The sequence below is a fragment of the Zootoca vivipara genome, chromosome 1 (genome assembly GCF_963506605.1).
Source record: "Zootoca vivipara chromosome 1, rZooViv1.1, whole genome shotgun sequence".
In the NCBI taxonomy this organism is placed as follows: Eukaryota; Metazoa; Chordata; class Lepidosauria; order Squamata; family Lacertidae; genus Zootoca; species Zootoca vivipara.
In genome coordinates, this window is record NC_083276.1 from 55,079,223 (window position 1) to 55,086,621 (window position 7,399).

Sequence of the window (7,399 nt, forward strand, 5' to 3'; positions counted from 1 at the left end):
GCAATGTAGAATTTGGCATTTCTTCATTCACTCAGAAAAGTTTGGTGTGTGTCTGAGAGTTTATAAAATAGACTCTGCCATAACAACAACATCATGCTTAAATTACAGCGACATGAATTATTATGCAGTCCTTTAGAATCCTATAACCTACCCAAGAGCTAAAAGGTCTATTAGAGCTAATGAGATTGGTAGATGTGGCATTATTATGGGAGCAAATGAAGAGATGCATAAAACACAAAAGCAGAGTGCAATCTTAATAATTTTTCTCGTTGAAATGGAGACATTACCTCTGCACAGAGCATCTGTCTAAATAAAAGACAAAGTGCTGCTTCAGGCACTAAATTATAATGTTTAAGGACAAAAGCTGGATGCCTACCAGCAATTCGGAGGACGGCTAACTAGATGGAAGGCTCTCCTGAGTGCACTTGCAGATACCTGACACTCCTTGAAAAACCGCCAATAAAAATATTAATGATGGCCCTTTCCAACTTCATCTGTAGGCTTGACAGGTGCAAACACTATCTTTCTTTTTCCTGTATTGGAGAAGAAGATTCAGAAAGCCACAATTACTTTATTGTTGGCAAATGTTTGCTCACCTATGAGTCACAATCTAAGCTGTTCAGCAAATGTTATTCAAAGTTTGGATCTAGATGTGATGGGCCAAGATATTTCACTGTACTTGAAGAGCAGCCAGACTAATCCATTGGGTAATAACTTTGACTGAGATAATCATATTAAGCCTGCGCTACACCATTTGCACGGGTCCCAAGTATATTCCTAGGCCCAATTCACAGTGCTGGTCTTGACCTTTAAATCCTTTAATGGCTTAGAATTAGGGTACTTGAAGAACTCTCTCATTCTTTGCCTACTCATTTCTTAAGATCTTCAGAAGAGAAAGGACAGCAGTTGCAGATCAGTGAGCATCATCAAGAGGGCCTTTGTAGTCATATACTCTAATTTTGGGTTGTTATCCACAGAGGGGTCTACCTGGTAATGACTTTGTTGTCCTTTCAGTGATTGGTGATTTCCCCGTGTTTTTAAGACATGGGTTCAGTCCTGCTGATTGTTTTAATGTCATTTTAAGATCATGCTTTTGTTTTATTATTGTATTTATACAAGTGTTTTGATCCATTTTCTCACCACAGTGGTACCTCGACTTCCAAAGGCGATCTGTTCCGTGGCGCTCTTCGGAAGTCAAAACCTTCGGAAGTCGAAGTGTCCATTTTGCACATGCACGGCGGAAATACTTCTGGGTTAGCGGACTTCAGAAGTCAAAACCTTTGGAAGTTTAGGCACTTGTAAGTCAAGGTACCACTGTATTTTAATTTTTATATTTCTTTTTAAGTAAAGTGCCCGGGGAGTTTTTGCGGAGAGGTGGAGTAAGCAGCACTTGAGGAGAGAGAAAGGATGTGCACAGGACTAAGAAATTTGCTGAAAGAAGATGGCTGTGCAGGCGAACATCATAGTGTAAATTACAATCTTTTTAATTATACAAAACAAAATTTCGTTTCAGGGTTTTCTCTCCCTCCTTTCTCCCTTAAGCTGAATGCTAGCAATTCTGACGAATGCTTGGTTATTTATAGAAACAGAAGGAAAAGCACATCAAATAACATGAACTTTTCATACTGTTCGGCATTTATGCTTCAACTTTGACCTGAAAGGAATAATCCTAGTAATAAAAGATATATATTCTCATCCCTATGGGGCTGCCCACACTTTTATCTGTGCAGAAGAGCAGCAATCACAGTCATGGCAGCTGCACAATGAGCAGGATCCTTGACTTGTGCAGGGAAGCTGCCATCTTAACTTTCCCTTGAAACACAAATGTGCACACTCTTACACACACACACCTACCTTTGCATATGCTTTTCAGTCTTCATTTGGAACAGAGAACAAGCAACGCACACATGCCCCTTCCAATATTCTTCATATTGTCATGAAAAAATAGGGCAGCAGATGGCATGTATGTAGCCTTACATGCCTGAAAAGGTTTTCTTTGGACTTCTGCCTACAAAGCTAAAAGTGTATTGAGCTTACAAAAGCAACACAAGGAAGGAGAACACCACGATTATATCAGAGGACTATAGTTGAAGAAATGGGAACTTGGCAGGGAAGGAGGAAGAGCAACACTGAGAGGTATCATGAAGAAAGTTTATTTCAGAAGTAATAATATACATGAACGAGAAGGGTTATTGATATTATTCTCACCAGACAGTTTGATAAGAGGTAGTTATCTAAAAATAAAAAGGAAAGTAAATAGTAATTATTCAAGAGAGTGAGAGATGGGTGGATCAGCCTATTTCTATTCAATGTCAGTTTCAAGTATGCTCAATCATCAATCCATCCATCCTGTTTTTAAAAAGATTTTTAAAGACACACACAGAGCAAAATTCACATTGAATTTGTATGTTCTTGTCTCTATAATACACATTTTAGTATGCAATTTTGTACACATCCTTCTCCTAAAATATTATTTTGGTGCATATTTTTTGAAACTGAAAATGCATCATGAAATGGGAAAGGTGTATAATCTGATTGAGTCCAAATCCATTTTTCTCCTCCATCTTCCTTAGAGAGCGGTTCTGAATTTTCAGTACACCTTCTGGATTGGTGTTTAGATTTACAGGCTTCACAAAATGAAACACTGTTGTTAATCCCATTTTCTGTTCTATATGATTGCCTTCCATCTTTGAAAGAGATGGTTGGGGTAGTTTGAAAGTGTTTAATCTACTTCATCGGAAGAATATTCTTGCTTGCTTGCCAGCCCTGCCCACCTTGGAAGACGAGTTGCTTGCAACTGAGTTGCTCTCTTCCCATTATATGCCTTCACTGTGTCACAGGGAATAAGAGTGTGAGAAGTTTTTATTCCTGTACAATGAAACCTTTTATAAATAGTAAACTTTCTCTAGGCCCCCTTTCTGTCACACTTGCACAATGTTAATAAGCAACGTGGTTGTTTCAGAGAAATAAAACTACCAAAGGAAAACATTTTAAACTTAGCAGTATCTATTAGGAAAAAAACATTTTTCCAGCTCCACACTTTCTTTTAAAAAAATCACCATCATATTACTTGTAATAATTAGTAAGTCAATGCTAGGGAGCAGAGCTTGTTGAAATAATATGTATTAATAACTTTAGCTATTCTGGTGTTCTTCAGATTTTCTGAACTCATGGAATTCTATCCACACAGTCTACTTACCTTCCAAGTCCCGGACTGCAGAATCCGGGACCGGCAGCCGTGTGACACCGGGAGTTGCGTTGACGTAACTTCCGGTGTCGTTTTGCCCTTCTATGGGCACCAAAAATGGCCGCCGCCGGCTTCGAAAGTCGCTTCTACACATGTCAGGAAGTGCGTTGACACAACTTCCGGTGTCGCTCTGCCCATCTATGGGCACCAAAAATGGCCGCCGCCGACACAGGAAGTCGCGTCTATGCACTTCCGGACATGCGTAGGTGCGACTTTTGAAGCCGGCAGCAGCCATTTTTGGTGCCCATAGAAGGGCAAATCAGAAAGAAAAAAGTGGCTGCCGGCAGGAGAAAATAACAGAGAAAAACAGGAGACGAAGTGATACGGAGGACCACCGGGAAAAGGTAAGTAAAAACGGGGGTTTCCCGGGGAAAACGGGGTACTTGGCAGCTATGACAGTCTAGTTATGAAGCAACAGCAAGCTGTTCATTTACCTGCTGGAAAAGCTATTCTGGGCTCAGCAAGGGGTGCACTAACCATACATGTGGCCACTGACTAGCCCACTAGGCCTCAGGAACACAGATGGTACACTATGGTTGGGGAAATCAGTTTTTTTTTAGATGCATCACTTTTGCACATCCTCACACATTTGTCTCGTTTCTGCATTAACCTGTAGAATACATTCACACACAGATTCCCATTTAAATACATATTTTAAACATATGTCCTCCCCAAATCTTCATGTATTTTGTGAGGTTTTTTAGTAATCATTTCTAAGTTTAAAATATACATTTAAAGAATATCCTGATATACTTTTTTGAGGTAAAAAATGGATTGTTCCAGGAAATATAACAGTACACAGTGGCATAGCATGGGTTGCCAATGCCTGGGGTCACACAGAGGGAGGGAAATGGATAGAGTATGCATGCGCATTCCACTGTCTAATGGCATTCACATCACCTAGGAGATTGAAGCCGCAGAGATAAGAAAATGAGAGTTGTTCCGTTGTCTGGAGAGGCCACTTCCTGGTTCACATGACGAAGTCATTTTGAACAGAGCCAAGTGATGGAAGTGTGTGGCTGTGTTGAGGCAGCACCAGCTGTTTGAATTTTGCACCTTTAACAATTTTGCACCCGAGGCAGACCCCCCTGAGCTATGCCACTAAAAATGCATTCGGAAAATACAAAAGTGAGTGAATAACAAACAATGCAATCCAAAGCCCTTACACCGGGCTGGTGAGGGGGGGAGGGTTGGGTTGAACTGGTATTCCTCCACTCAGCAATCCCAGCAGAGACAGACTCCTGCCAACTGCCAAACAAGGTGGAAAGCAGGAGGCATACTGATGCTATTCCCACAAGTAGAAAGCTCTGGAACTGTATTTTCCAAGGATGGGGTGGGGCTGAGGTGGCCCAGGAGCTGTTGGATTCCAAGCCGGGCTCACTGCCATTGGGTAATGCTAAAATACCTCCAGCAAAGGAGAGCCTGCCCCCTCCAAAAGCAAACAGCTCTTTCCATTGAGACATTTCTTCTAATATTTAAATGAAACCTGCCCCCCTGAAATTTCCACCCATTAGCACTAGTACTCCCTCCTAAGCACATTCTTAAACATGGCACAACAGATAAGTCTGCACCAGCCATCTTCTGCCCGACAGCAATTCAAATATTTGAAAACAGCTACCATCATGGGCCCCCCTTAATTGTTTCTTATCTGAGCTTAACAAACTCAGCACTTTCAACCATTCCTCACAGGACTTGAACTAACTTTTTCTTAATTAGGTCACCTACCTTTCAGCATGCAAGTTTAACTACCAGAAGTCGTGTTTTTTAGGGCTTAATTTGTTCCAGCAGCTATTTTCAGTGGCAGGGCTTGATTCTACAATATGAATAGATGAATATGTCTTTTGAACAAGTTCAGAGCACATTTTTCTAGCCACTGAGTAAGTACGTCTACCAGGAGATGCTGAGGTTCAAGTTATTGCTGTTGAGTTCTCCTGCTACAGGAGCTGGCGAGCAAAATATTTTGAGACCTGTGATAAAGTGGTAAAAGGAAGTTGTACATTATCCTTTACCAAGCATGTTTGATCCTTGCTTGGTCGTTGCCGTTTTCCCGCTACCCAACACAACAATCTTCACACATCATAGATGGGGGGGGGGGCCTTCAATTCTGTGAGTGCTATCACCAAGTTTGATTCCCAGCAGCTCCTTTCTTCTTCTAAAAATAAAGGTCATTCTTTCTAGAAATGATTTGAATCAGGGATGGAGGAGCTTTGTCCCACAAGATGTTGTTGAACTATAATTCTCAGCCTTTCTAACCACTGGCCATGCTGACCAGGGCTACTGAAAGTTAGTGTGCAGTGGCCTCTGAACATCCCTGCAACGAACCCCCTCGCCGACGTTGCCAATAGATTATGAGACGAAAGGGTACAGGGGTAAAGCAATCCCCACTCAATTCCTTACGCCTTAAAATATACCCCTCAATTCTGGGCTTCTCAGTAAAGAGAGTCTAATTCCAGCTTTCGTGGCCTGACCTCACAAACACTCAGGGCTACTTCAATGAACAACCTCTTGCCTACAGAACAGGGACTCCCTCAACTCAGATCCCCACTGTATCAGTCTGCCATATCACCCTGGCAAACTTGTGGCACTCTAGGTTTTCACCATACTGTCCTTCCTGTGTGACTCTAGGACACAAACTATCCCCTTTTCCTTAGGTAAGTTTTGCCCTTTTCTGAGTTTCCACCTTTGTGAGTTATAATACGCTGCTGGAATAACCAAGACGATACTCTTTGGCACAAAAAGAAGATAAATTTTAGTTTCTTGAGAACATAGGTTTTTCTTTTCTTAACGATGCATAAGTTTACAAGCTTAGTTACAGTTATACATTAACTCTGTCAGACTTTAACTTCAAGTTATCCTAAGCCTAACCTAAACCACCACTATCCTGGCCCCACACCCTTCTCCTTCCCTCTTCGTCACCACACTCCCACTCTCCCTCTTCCAACTCTCAAAATGGTTATTCCCTCCTTTTTAAACTGGGCACCATCCTGCCTCCTAAAGATGCGCTGTCAGTTAAGATGGAGGTGGATTAACTCTTTCTAATCCAGGGTGTAATAAATCTTCCATCCTGGGGCTAATCCGTTACAGTCCCCACCAAAGGAAAAGAGATGAAAAAGCATGGTTTTCTTTTGAGTCAAACTAGTGTAGGTTCTTAACCCTAAAATAATGGAAATGGCTGAATTGGTTTTATTTGTGGTGAGTTTTTATTTAGGTGCTCTGATAGATTGTGGTTACGTGTAAATTGCCAGATAAATCACCCTCTCACCTTCTTATCTGAGTCCATCTTCTGAGGGTGGCTGCTGGGATTTGCTCAAGATCCATTTTAATATTTTCTCCACTTATTAAGAATTGGCATATAAAAACTACCAGGTCAAGCACTTCTCCTAGTCTCAAAGTATGAGGAATGCAGACACCAAACTCTCATCTCTGGAGCCAAGCTCATTGCAAACATTGACAGTTTCATTGATGTTGCATCTCAATTAATGGCTGCTAAGTACACTCGCCAGTACAAAACGCCCTTAAATGGCTCTTCCTGGTGATACTTAAGAATCTGCCAAGGACACCTCACCCATAGCAATAGGGCCAACTTTGTGCACAACATTGATGCTTTTGTCTTCTTTTCATTTGATAATAATGTACTCTTCAGGCAATACATTTCTTCCACTAGTTGATTACTTCACTTCTGAGGTGGTTAATAAAGGTAATCAGACTTTGGGCTTTTTCTGCTGTAATACCACCCAAGGCATGCAATAACCGTTCTGAAACAGACTACCTACTGAGCCTTATTGCTTAATTAAGTAGCATTTGAGTGTTAAATATTAAACAGCTTGTAATGTTTAAACGCTTTATTTGTGCAGCAGTGCTTGATGGGGATAAAAGTACAGGTTGCTACAGGTTCAAAGCAGAAAGGCTTGGTGCGACTTCACAAAAGGGTGAGTTACAGCCTCCTCCCAAACTGATATTATGGGATTGCCTTATTTGACTACTTGGGAGACATTACTTGAGAATTATGAGTTAATGGTGCAAAAGAGCAACCCAAAGACTATGGACACACACACACACACACACACACACACACACACACACCCATTGCCTTTTCTTATCACTGTTTAGTGCCCATTTCCAGAGGCATATTTACACATAGATCCCTCCTGA